Raw genomic sequence first — 14,020 nt, forward strand, 5'->3', positions numbered from 1 at the left:
CTGATTTAAAAGGTTTAATTTAAAGGGATAAGCCATGGCAGGAGAGCTCAAAGCCATGGTGTGCTCCTTGTGCTTGATGTGGGAAGTCGGGGACATTTCCAGTGCCCGGGACCAGCATGTGTGCAGGAAGTGTGCCCAGCTGGAAGCTTAGTTCCAGAGCTGGAACGGCGGCTGGGGACACTGTGGAGAATCCGTGGGCCTGAGAGCATCGTGGATAGCACGTTTAGAGAGGTAGTCGCACAGCAAGGGACTTGAGGAAGGAAGGGAATGGTTGACCACCAGGCAATTCAAGAGAAACAGGCAGATAGTTCAGGAGTAACCTGGGGTCCCACTCGCAAATCGGTATTCCACTTTGGAGGCTGATGAGGGCGCTGGTTCTTCTAGGCAAGCTTCTGGCACCACAAGCAGCCTGTCTGTACAGGAGAGGAGGAAGAGAGAAAGAGCAATAGTAATAGGGGATTCTATAGTCAGGGGAACAGATAGGCGCTACTGTCGGCGTCAACATGACTCCAGGATGGTATGTTGCCTCCCTGGTGCCAGGGTCCGGGATGTCACTGAATGGCTGCAGGGCATCCTGAAGGGGGAGGGAGATAAGGCAGAGGTCATGGCACATGTTGGTACCAATGTCATAGTTAGAGAGAAGGATGAGGCCCTGCATCAAGAATTCAGGGAGTTAGGCAGTAGACCTAAAGCAAGACCTCTCGGGTTGTAATCTCTGGATTACTCCCAGTGCCACATGCTAGGGAGCTCAGAGATAATACAATAGTGCAGATGAATACATGGCTTAAGAGTTGGTGCAGGAGAGAGGGTTTTAGATTCCTGGATCACTGGGACTGTTTCTGGGGAAGGTGGAAACTGTACTAGTGGGACGGTCTACATTTGAACCAGAGCAGGACTAACATCCTTGCAGGTTTGCTAGTGGTTTTGGGAGGAGTTTAAAGTAATTCGGCATGGGGAGGGGACACAGAATGTTAGCAGAATAGGAACACATCATAATATAGTAAAACAATAAAGTCAGAGGGAGTACAGCTGCATTAAGTTTCAAGGGAGTAAGGCGAGGCTGGAAGGCCTCCACTTTAATGCCAGGAGTATTACAGGTAAAATGGATGAGTTAAGGGTAAGGGTTGACATGTGGAATTGTGATATATTAGCCATCACTGAGAAGTGGTTGAGGGAGGGGCAGGATTGGCAGCTCAACATTCCGGGATATAGAATCTTTAGGTGAGACAGCGGAGGGGGTAAAAGCTGAGGAGGCATTGTATTTTTAGTTAAGGAGTCAGTTACTGCAGTAAGGAGAGATGATATCTTTGAGGGAGCATCGAATGAAGCTTTGTGGCTAGAGCTTAGGAATAAAAAAGAGGCAGCCATGTTGTTAGGTGTTTATTATAGACCCCAGATAGTCAGTGGGAAATTGAGGAGCAAATATGTGCACAATTTGCCGAGGTGTATAAAAGCAATAATAGAGTAATTACATTAGGTGATTTCAACTTTCCCAACAATAATTGGGATAGACATAGTGTTAAGGGCTTGGGTGGAGTTGATTTCTTGAAATGTGTACAGGAGAACTTTTTAGGTCAATACATAATGGGTCCAACAAGGGACAGCGCAGTGCTGGACCTAATTCTGGGGAATGAAGCCAGACAGGTGGCTGAGGTGGTGGTTGGGGACCATTTTAGTGATAGCGACCACAACATGGTACAGTTTAAGTTTGTTATGAACAAAGAAATAGACAAGATGCAAAAAAATGTTTTGGATTGGGGGAGAGTGGATTTTAGTGGAATAAGGCAGGATCTGGCTAAGGTAGACTGGGAACAGCGACTTGCAGGGAAATCTACAGGGGGGCAGTGGGGGGCATTCAAAATGGAAATGGGGAGGGTACAGGCTCAACATGTTCCCTCTAGAGTGATAGGAAGGTGTAACAAGCCCAGAGAACCATGGATGACCAGAGATATTCAGGTTATGATGAGAAGGAAAAGAACGGCTTTTAGCGGGTACAAGGGAAGCAAATCAGCAGAGGCATTAGTGGAGTACAAAAAGTGCAGGGTGAAGCTTAAGAAAGCAATTAGGAGAGCAAAGAGGGGATATGAGAAAGCTCTGGGTGGTAAAAGTAGGGACAATCCCAAGATATTCTATAAGTATATCAATGGGAAGAGGATAACCAGGGAAGGAATAGGGGCCATAAAGGACCAAGGGAGCAATCTATGGGTGGAGCCAGAGGACATTGCTAGAGTGTTAAATGAATACTTCACATCCATCTTCACCCAGAGAATGAGGATGAAGGTATGGAACTCGGGGAGAGAGACTGTGAGGTTCTTGAGCAAATTGATATAGGGAGTGACAAGCTATTGGAGGTGTTGGCAGGCTTAAAAGTGGACAAATCTCCAAGTCCAGATGATTTGTGTCCCAGACTGATGAGGGACACAAGGGAGGAGATTGCATGGGCTCTGATCCAAATTTTTAATTCCTCTCTGGCCACGGGGGAGGTGCCAGAGGACTGAAGAACAGCTAATGTGGTTCCGCTATTTAAGAAGGGTTGTAGAGATAAGTCAGGGAACTACAGGCCAGTGAGTCTCACATCAGTGGTAGGGAAACTATTGGAGAAAATTCTGAAGGAAAGAATCGATCTCCTTTTGGAGAGGCAAGGTTTGATTAGGAATAGTCAGCATGGCTTTGTCAGAGGGAGGTCCTGCCTAACAAATTTGATTGAATTTTTTGAGGAGGTGACCAGGTGTGTAGATGAGGGTAGTGCAGTTGATGTAGTTTATATGGATTTCAGCAAAGCCTTTGACAAGGTCCCACATGGGAGACTTATAAAGAAGGCAAATACACATGGCTACAAGGTAATTTGATAAGATGGATTCAAAATTGGCTTAGTTGTAGGAGACAGAGGGTGATGACAGAAGGATGCTTTAGTGACTGGAAGCCAGTGTCCAGTGGTGTACCACAGGGATCTGTGCTGGATCCCCTATTGTCATTTATATAAATAACATAGATAACTATGTTGGGGGTAGGATTAGTAAGTTTGCGGATGACACAAAGATTGGCCGGGTGGTTAATATTGAGGTTGAGTGTCATGGGCTACAGGAAGATATAGACGGGATGGTCAAATGAGCAAATAAGTGGCAGATGGAATTTAACCCTGAAAAATATGAGGTGATACACTTTGGAAGGAGTAATTTGACAAAGAAGTATTCAATGGACGGCATGACACGAGGAAGTTCTGAGGAACAAAGGGAATTTGGCATGTGTGTCCATAGTTCTCTGAAGGCGGAGGGGCATGTTATTGGGGTGGTGAAAAAGGCATATGGGACACTTGCCTTTATCAATCAAGGCATAGATTATAAAAGTAAGGAGGTCATGTTGGAGTTGTATAGAATCATGGTGAGGCCACAGCTGGAGTACTGTGTGCAGTTCTAGTCGCCACATTATAGAAAGGGTGTGATTACACTGGAAGGGGTGCAGAGGAGATTCACCAGGATGTTGCCTGGGATGAAACATTTAAGTTATGAAGGGAGGTTGGATAGACCTACTTCCATTATTTTTAAATCTTTTATACTCCCCCCACCCCCACTAGAGCTATACCTTGAGTGCCCTACCATCCATTCTTAATTAGCACATTCGTTTAGATAATATCACCAACTTCAACACCTCTGTGTTCTTTTGTTCTTTTGTCTGTGACATCTTTTGGTGATCTGCTCCTTGCTCGTCCCTACAACCACACCACCCCCCTCCACTTCTCTCCCCTCACCCAACCCCGCTCCCCCCGACCCCAACCTTAAACCAGCTTACATTTCACCCCTCTCCTTGGATTCACATAGTTCTGCTGAAGGGTCATGAGCACTTGAAATGTCAACTCTTTTCTTCTCCGCCGATGCTGCCAGACCTGCTGAGTTTTTCCAGGTAATTCTGTTTTTGTTTTGGATAGACTTGGGTTGTTTTCGTTGTGGCAGAGAAGACTGAGGGGGCAATCTGATTGAAGTGTACAAGATTATGAGGGGCATGGACAGGGTGGATAGGGAGCAGTTGCTCTCCTTAGTTGAAGGGTCAGCCACAAGGGGACATAAGTTCAAGGTGAGGGGCAGCAGGTTTAAGGGGGATGTGAGAAAAAAATTTTTTACCCAGAGAGTGGTGACGGTCTGGAATGCACTGCCTGGGGGGTGGTGGTGGAGGTGGATTGCCTCACATCCTTTAAAAAGTAGCTGGATGAGCCCTTGGCACATCATAACATTCAAGGCAATGGGCCAAGTGCTGGTAAATGGGGTTAGGTAGGTAGGTGTTTCTCATGTGTTGGTGCAGACTCGATGGGCCGAAGGGCCTCTCCTGCTCTGTGTGATTCTGTGATTGGATTACTGGTCTGGAATTATTGAAGGATACCATATAGAAGGAGGCCACTTGGCCAACTGCAGGGTCAACAGGGCTGAGATTGCTGTTGTCATTTCTGGTGCCTAGGCCGATGCCTGACGGTCCTTCTGGTTTCATTCCTTTTTTGTGACTTTCTAGCAGTTTGTTACAACTGAGTGGCTTGCTAGGCCATTTCAGAGAGCATTTAAGAGTCAACCGCATTTCTGTGGCTCTGGAGTCACATGTAGGCCAGACCAGGTAAGGACAACAGATTTTCTTCCCTAAAGGACATTAGTGAACCAGATGGGTTTTTACAACAATCAATAATGGTCCCATGGTCATTATTAGACTTTTAATTCCAGATTTTTTATTGAATTCAAATTAAATTGAATTCAAATTCCATCACCTGCCGTGACGTGATATCCAGCATCTGCAATATTTTGCTTTTTTCTGAAGTCCCTTATTCCTGGTACTATTCTAGTAGATGCAAATCTTTCCTGTGCCCTCTCCAATGCCTTGATATCCTTAGTGCCCAGAATTGAACACAATATTCCAGATGAGGTTTAAATGGTGTTTCATAAAGATTTAGCATAACTTTGTTGCTTTTTCACTCTATTCCTCTAATAACAAATACAAGGATCCCATTTAATTTTGTAACAGCCTTCTTACCTTGTCCTGCCACCTTCAAGGATTTGTGTACATACATCTCCAGGCCTCTCTGTTCCTGCACTCCCTTTAATATTGTACCATTTGTTTTGCATTATTTCTCCTCACACTTCCTACCAAAATGTATCACTTCACACTGCTCTGCATTAAATTTCATTTGCCATGCGCCTGCACATTTTACCTACTTATCTTTCTCCTTCTGAAGTCTGTTACTATCCTCCTCACAAGAGGATGTCGATATGGCCTTATGGGCTGTCATTCCATTTACTTGCTGAGAATTAAAATGCTGCTGTCGAAATCTGTGCATGTGATGTTATGTAGGCATTAGGAATACAGGGGCTTTTCATAAGAATTCTGAATGCTTGTCATGATCCTTTATTGATGGACGTTACTAGGAGGAGAAATATTGGAGCTTGGGTAGCATAAACAACTGGAGCGTTTTCTGCCTAGAATGTCAAATAACAGCTGAAAAACATTTCTCATTGAATGAAAAGCAAACAATATATTGAAAGGAATAAACAGTGCTTCAGTTTAATTCACATTAAGATTTCAAAGACATGCAAAACAATCTCTCACACATGTAAGTAAGCATGAAACAGTCTGTCCATTTGTGGAGATAATGGGGAAGTTGTCTGTCAGTATTGGGAAATTCGCCGCTCAATTTAAATCAGATTCTGGGGGAAATTGGGTTGCAACGTTTTGTCAAAATTTTATTTTCTGTTCTTACTGGGATGAAACAACTGTCTGTCAAGAGTTCAAAGGCTATAATTTCGTAAATAACCTGCCACATTGCCTGCATTCTTCACCATGTGTGAAATGTAACTAATGCAGTGCCAGTTCCCCTTGAAGCACCATCTCAGGTCTACTGCTAATATCAAGGTGGGGATGGGTGATAGATTGCTAATGAATCATACGTTTTTTACACTGCTGTTTCCAAATTACATTTATGTAGTTAAAGCAAAGTCTGGAATAGATACCCTATGCAAGTGTTCGTATCTGTCCCAGCACTAAGAAAGTGATTGATGTCTCCTCATTCCAACTGACAAAAAGGCATGTGCTAGTTCAGTAATTCTAACAGTGGAGTGAGAGACAGCGCAGAACCAGAGAGTAACACTGTGTTTGCACCAAATTTAACAAAAGAATTACACATTTACAAATCTTGACCTACAAGAATAACACAGATTTTTGCTAGGAGAGGTTCTGTGTTGTACTGAAAATCCTGGAAATGGCCAACATTTCTAAATCCCGCTCCTGAACCCAGCATTTCCCATCTACGCATGGGCAGGGCTGGGGTCAGGCGAATGTCACGCATGCTCGGATCATGGAGGCAGCTGGCCGTTTAAATCATCAGCTGCCTCCACTAATTTTTGCAACCTAGCTGTATGAATCCAGGAATGCATAGAGCATACCAGGTAAGAGGAGGTCTGATGTTGGATACTTTGGCTAGCCAGTATATCCCTTTGGAGAGGTAAAGGATTGGGTCTTGGGAAATGTAAGGCACTCTTTGGGAGAGGTAAGGCACCCTTTATGATTGTTAAAGTTAAGCATGATTATGCAATTTTTGTGCACAATCTCATTGGAACTGTCCAGCTGTCAAGGAACTGTCTAACTGTCATGGGACTGTCAAAACTGTCCAGGATGTGTCCAAGGGTATGAGCTGAATTGGCATGGAGGGGATAAGGGCCAAGGGTGGTGTGTGGTGGGCACTGGTTGGCATGAGTTGGCACCAGTTTAGCATGGGGATATGAGGGGCCATGGGGGTGGGTAGAGGAGCATGAGTTGGCATAGGCAATAAGAGGATCCATGGAGGGTAGGTAACGGGGCTTGGCTTGGCATAGGGGGTATGAGGAGCCATGAGAGGGTGGGTGGGGGCTATGGGTAGGCATAGATTGGCATGGATGGGGAATGGGAAGTGTGTGGGGGGAATAACGTGGGATGAGTGGTGAGGGCTGGAGGGATTCTTTTTGTTTTATTGTTCTTTAAATTTATTTAAACACAGAACTTGATCTCAGGGGCAGGCCTTCAGCCCAGTCCACCTCCACACCCAACAGTCTCCACAATCATTCCGGGGTGGCCAGCCCTGACTCTTAACCCAGCCTGAACCCCCCTCCACTCCAGCCCCCAACTGAAAATCTGATCTGGGGGCGGAAATTTTAAATGTCTTGTTTGCAGAGTTGGGAATTCTCCCGATTGTGTGCACTCAAGCCGGGAGAGAAAACCTGGGCCATAACAGTTACTGTACAGCACAGGCTATATAGCAAAGGTTTCATTATTGTTGCTGATATGCTGCTGCCATGCTGTGCATGGACAGATAATGTTCCGAAAGCAAAGATAAGTGGTGACGATGGTCGTTAATATTGGACATTATTCAATGGACATACATAATTTTGATTGGTTGCTCATTGCAACACCGACTGGAACCTATTAAAAGTGTTTATTTACGGTTGGCATTAAAATCTGAAAATCTAGATCGAAGTACTATAACTGAGAGGAATTTAAACCATTCGAAACGCCTACTGTGACATTGGCTTCAGCTCAGAGTCATGTGACTGGCATTGGAGCTGAAATCAGTGCATTCCTGATTTGGTTTAGTGCTTATTTTTAAACGTTGCTAGAAGCTGCTTTCAACTTCAGCTTTAAAACTATTGTCCTCATCACCTTGGGAAGCCAAACTTAATTAACGTGGGCCTGAATCTTGCGCTTGCGATCGGCGGGCTCGGAAGCGGACGTGATATGCCCTTCTGGTCGCAACCCGCCCCTGACCACGATTTCAGTTAATTGGGCAGCCAGCAGGGAACACACGCCGAGGAAAGATCAGCGCTGCTGGGGGGGGCAGTTGGGGGGGGGGGGGGGGGGGATGGTGGGGGGGGGCGGTGGTGGGGGGGCAAGAGGCAAGAGGGCGGGTGTTGAGAAAAGTGAGGGTGTGGGCAGGTGAGCGCTCCCTGAAGACTGCCAGCTGCTGTGGAGCTGCCTCAGGGAGCTGCAGTACTGTAAAAATGAAATGAGGTCAATAAACTGCTGCAAACTGTGTTAATGCTGCAAATTCAAGCACCTGAAAACAGACCACATAGCACCTCATCCCTCAAATGACCTTTTTTTTTTACTTAACCCGGGCATTTTATCCCGCCCTGGATGGAGTTTGTGGTGAAAACGTGAAGGCTGCCTGGCTGATAGGCCCGTCCACCAGCCTTAAAAGTGGGCGGGCCATGTGAAATTTCTGACAATTGGCTGCATAATGGGTTTAATTGCCCGCTTAATTGTCGGCGGGTAAGTTTCCGACTCCTGCGCGCGTCCGCCGGCCGTAATGTTAAATGTGAGCATGATGAGTTCGGGACAAACGCCCATTGTCTTCCCACACGATTTCACACGAATCGGGGCTGCACACGAGCCCTCAGGTTCAACGTAAAATTCAGGCCCCATGGTGTTAATTACAGCTAAACAAAGCACAAAGTAATCACCAGAACATTAGGATATAATTTATCATGAAAAGCTGTTATTGATGAAATGTCACCAACCTGAAATGTTCACCCCGCATTCCTGTCCCCCCTCGGATGCTACCCAAACCATAGAGTGTTTCCAGCATTTATTATCCTTTTTTCTATAAAAAATAAAATACAGAAGGATGTCTGGCATAATCTTCCAGAAAAATAGTAACTTGCTGATTGCAACTCACCTACTGGAGGTGAACTTCAACTTTAATGGAGGGGTTAAACAGGCCGCCAGGCGATTGTTCCCCTGCACACCCAATTTCTCTTTCCAGTGAGGTCAATGAATAGGAAGATTAGGGGAAGAGGAGTACAACAGGCAGCTTATCTATAACTACCTATTGGCAAGCCTCTTGGTTGAAATTCACCCATTCTGTGGTTCCCTACATCATTGGCAACTCATTAATGAAATCATACAATGCACAACTTTAAATGCCTTCAGAGAATGCAGTTATCAAACTCGGCAAAAAACAAGCATTCCCATGTTTTTCATTTAAAGACCATTTTGCAAGCTCAATATTTCACAGATTTGCTACATTTAACTCTTCAGAAGATTGGACGATATCTATATCTGTGGCTTATTTGGTTACACAAAAGGTTAAGTTTTTGGCCCCCTTTGTCCACTATGGCACATTTGTCTCATAGAACCTTACAGCACCGAAAGGGGCCATTCAGTCCATCGTGACTGTCCTTGCATTTTGAAGGAGCTACCCAATTTAGTTCAACACCCAAGCATTCTCCCCATAATTCTGCAGGTTAGCCCTCAAATATATTTCCCATTGCCTTTTGAGAGTTCTCACAAAATCTACTTCCACCACAGTTTCAGGTAGTACGTTCGAGATCTTAACAACCATCTGTGTGGAAGAAAGTTTCCTCTCTAGTTCTTTCATCAATGATTTTAAATCTATGATCTCTAATTACTGACCCATTTGCCACAGGAAACACTTTGTCTCTAATTGCTCTATCAAAACTGGTCATAATTGTTAACACTTTATTTAATCTCCCTTTAACCCTTTCTGCTCCAGGGAGAACAATCCCAGCTTCTCCAATTTCTCCTCTTAACTGAAGTCCCTCTTCGCTGCTAACAATTTTAACAATTCTCCTCTGCACCTTCTCAAAGGCCTTGACATTCTTCCTGAAGTGTGCTGCCCAGAGTCATAACCAATAGTTTAGCATGACTTCGGTATTTTTTGTACTCACTGCCTCTACAGAGCCATATGTTTTCTTGACCACCTTATCAAGTTGCCCTATCATTGATGTATTTCATCAGTAAACTGCTTTACGTTGCACAAGACTTGCACCGAAGAGATCAGTTCCCAAAGCACAGGTCTTGTGCAGCCACTGAAAACTGAACACCTGGGCTTGCCAAGAGTGACAACCTTGAATACCTGTGGGCCTCACACAATCACACAATATAAAAGCAACTGGTTGGGCGATGATTGACACAGGGTAGCCCAAGTAAACAGCTGAAGCTATTCTATTACTTCAATGGATAGGAACGCACCATGAGGGTTCTGTGTCTCATAGAATCATAAAATAGAAATTGTTACCTCATCTTTTAACATTTCAATTTGATTGGAAGCTGTTCAATTTTTTTGTTTGTTTATATGTTAAGATTATGAGGATCACACACACTAGTTTCTCCCTGAAGTCCTCTCTGTAATTTTGAGACATGGAAAATAATTGATTAAGTACCTTCATGTCGTGAGAATGACTCTGCAATATATGTTGAATAATAGAACTTCACCCATTCACTCGCACTAGCATTTTTTTTCAAACCGCTTTCTAACTCCATTAAATGACTTATAAAGGGGTGTACGGAGAGAGCCTTAAAGGCAGCGAACTTGTGGGAAAAGTATAAATCCAATAAGGAATTCAGGAGAAATTTCTTTAAGCATAGAGTGATTAGAATATGGAACTTGCTGCCACGTGGAATAGTTAAGGCAAATAGTAGAGCTACAGTTAAGGGGAAGCTAGATAAATATCTGAGGGAAAAAGGAATAAAAGGAAACAAAAAACAGAAAATGCTGGAAAAACTCAGCAGGTCTGACAGCATCTGTGGAGAGAGAAACAGTTGATGTTGCAAGTCCATATGACTCTTCTTCAGGAATAAAAGGATACGCTGATAGCGGGAGATGAAGTAAGGTGGAGGAGGCTTGTGTGTTGTATAAACACCAGAATCTTTGGGCCAAATGCCCTGTTTCTGAGCTGAAAATGGACTGTGTAATGCTATGTAACCACATTCAGAAGGGAAGTTTTGCTAGTAATCTGCCCAGACAACTTACCTAGCTCTCATTCCAGGCACCACAGCCTGTCACCTTGCAGTTGGCATGCTAAATCTAGCGAGTGGAGCCAAGGAGTAATATAACAGCAACTTATGTTTATGTAGCATTTTTAACGTAATAAAGGTGCTTCACAGAGCATTATAAAACAAGATATGACACCAAGCCACATAAAGAGATATTAGGACCAATGACCAAAAGTAAGTAAATTATAAGTAGTGAGGTAGAGAGCCAGATAGATGTAAGGAGCTTAGCAGCCTAGGCAATTTAAGGCTTGGCTACCAATAGTGAAGTGCTTAAAATCTAGAATGCTGAAGAGGCCAGAATTAGAGGAGTGCAGATATCTTGGAGCAATCTCCTAGAGGAGGTTACAGAGGTAAGGTGGGACAAAGCTATGGAAGGATTTGAAAAAAAGGGGAAGAACTTTAAATCAAGATTTTGCTCAATGGAGAACCAATTTGGTCAGCAAATATAAGAGCCATGTTGAATAGTACTTGGTGTGAGTTAAGACATGGGCAACAGAGTTTTGGGTGACCTCAAGTTTACAGAGGATAGAATGTGGGAGACCAGCCAGGAGTGAGTCGGAATAGGCAAGTCTGGATATAACAAGAGCATAAATAATAAATGAATGCTCACTTTTACTTAAGAATCATGGCAAAGGTGGAGGAAGACTGGCATCTTATTATATCAGCCATGGTAGGCAGCAAATCTGTGACCCCATTGAAACTAAACCTTGATCCGTTGTGCCTCCAGACTGCTTGGATTATTTTCCTGAGCAGAACTGTGTTATTTTATGGCCTTATCGTTACCGCATTCCTATGAGTTTTGAAATTGTGCTCTCTAATTTCCAAATTAGTATTATTTAATACATTGTGGGAGCCGTTCCAAGGTAATCTGAAATCCATTATCCACCAACGCACACTCCTTGACAATCGCTGAAACATTATATCACGCAGCCATCATGTAACATTAATTTAAGGATCCATTTTTTTCATCAGCTGCAGTATGGTCCAAGAATGTCCACCTGTCACACAGGTATATTTCATCAGTAACTCAAAGGTACTAATCCACGTCAATCTAGCAATATGTCTGGAATGCACAGATGTGAGGAATTTTTAGCATTCTTAAAGAGACAGCTCTGGAAAACCCATTGTGGAGTGTTAACCTTATCAAAGAGGTTGAATGTGATGCTGAATTGATGCCCCATTTGGCAGCAAGAGCGTAATCGATACCATGAGGTGAGAATATCCCAGCAGCAGAGAGTACGATCTCAACAAGTATCCATTTCCCCTGCATTATAGATGAAGCAGCAGTGAGTTATATAGCTACCCTGCCTCCTGTCTGTTGCCAGACTCACCAATGGAAACTAACAATGAGATTCCTGCATTGTAGGCCTGTGTGGAAGTTTTTATAACATGCAGGAAACCACAATACTAAAGTCTAATTTGCATTAATGAAACAATTGTTAGTGCATGTGCAGTGAGCAGTGCTCTGAAATGTTAACTAGGTCAATGCTAGAATGCCAGCAGCTTCTGTATATCTCATGGCCACTATTAACACAAGAGGCACTGCAAGATAAACTGGCTAATAAAGGTTGGGAGGGGCCAGATGTCACCACTGATCAGCTGAATTTATTTGTAACATAAATGCTTAAGCCTTAGGGTTGCCAACTCTCCAGGATTGGCCTGAAATCTCCAAGAATTGAAGATCAATCTCCAGGACATAGCTGTGTGCAAACCTGGAGCTTAAAATAGATTGCTTTTTCTTTGCCATTTTTCTCTGAACATTTCACTTTACCAACATAAAAATAATGAAAATGGGAAATAAAGGCAAATAGGCTGGCAGTCAAGCATCATCCAATTGGAATGAATCTTTTTGCTTTCCAGTTGATGTAGGAAAGCAGTGCATCACAAGGATAAAAACAAAAAAACTGCGGATGCTGGAAATCCAAAACAAAAACAGAATTACCTGGAAAAACTCAGCAGGTCTGGCAGCATCGGTGGAGAAGAAAAGAGTTGACGTTTCGAGTCCTCATGACCATTCGACAGAACTTGAGTTCGAGTCCAAGAAAGGGTTGAAAAAGGATAGATGTGTTGGCTGACTAATGGCCAGGTCATGGGAGCAAGTCATGTGATGAAACCTCCAGGAATATATTTAATCACAGTTGGCAACCCTAATAAACCTGTGGGAATTATTGTGCCTTCTTCCGTTGTTAAGGAGGAAAGAGTTCTGTATGTATTTCCCGTCCTTATTTCATCTAATGATGTTGGTGAGTTACCCAGACAGAAACATCAGGACAAGATCCTCCAGCAAACACCAGTTCAGATACAATGTTGTGTGAGGTTTGCTCAATGAATTGATTACAGTGAGGTTGAATTAATTGTCATGATTCAGCAAGAGACTTTAGAAGAGAGCTAAGCAGCATCAGTGAGGCAGCTGTTGAGGACTGTGATCCTTGTAAAAGTCTGCATTATGATGAAACTAAAATGTGCAAAATTCAGAAATACAATAGATGATTTTAATTTGAAAATTGAGCAAAACCCAGCACTGGGTTCCATTTTACCTGAGTGCATGCCACTGACTATACAATATTGAATGTTAAATGGAAGTATTTAACTCCATTCTGTTTGTTTTAATATGCAAACACTTTTGTGAAGTGTGGGAAAAATTGAGGCTAATTTCCATTCCCATTGAAGCTAGTAACTCTTTCGAGTACAAACACGTTTCCATCTGTTTCAGATGAAGTTACATTGTTTGCCATTGTGAGATTTGAACTCTTGATCTTGGGGTTATAAACCCAGTACCATAACCACTTGGCTATTTAGGCCAAGCCAGAAACAAAGGAGCCTTGCATTGGCCGGGAATCGAACCCAGGCCTCACGCGTGGCAGGCAAGAATTCTACCACTGAACCACCAATGCCACAGACTTAAACATTATTAGCCAATTTGTAACTCTTTCAAGTTAACACGTTTCCATCTGTATTCAGATGAGGTTACATGATTTCATAGTTTGCCATTGTGAGATTTGAACACTTGACCTTAGGGTTACAAACCCAGGACCATAACCACTTGGCTATTTAGGCCAATCTCCATTGAAGCTAGTAGGAGGGAATATCTGATGTGGTATATAATAGGTGACTAATTCAATATTATCCAGTTTACACCATCACCACAATTAAAATTACCCCCTATTCATGCATTTTTAATTATGCAGATTTTTTTCATTGGCTGTGCCTATTTTGGGAT

At 43.3% G+C, this 14,020-nt stretch overlaps 1 non-coding gene across 1 annotated transcript; it reads right to left on the reverse strand.

Moving 5' to 3' along the window:
• Nucleotides 1–13,623: 13,623 nt before the first annotated feature.
• On the reverse strand, nucleotides 13,624–13,694 carry trnag-gcc. Its single transcript has one exon. It is a non-coding gene; the product is annotated as a tRNA-Gly (tRNA).
• Nucleotides 13,695–14,020: the final 326 nt, after the last annotated feature.

Source organism: Carcharodon carcharias, chromosome 12 (genome assembly GCF_017639515.1).
Source record: "Carcharodon carcharias isolate sCarCar2 chromosome 12, sCarCar2.pri, whole genome shotgun sequence".
Classification (NCBI taxonomy): Eukaryota; Metazoa; Chordata; class Chondrichthyes; order Lamniformes; family Lamnidae; genus Carcharodon; species Carcharodon carcharias.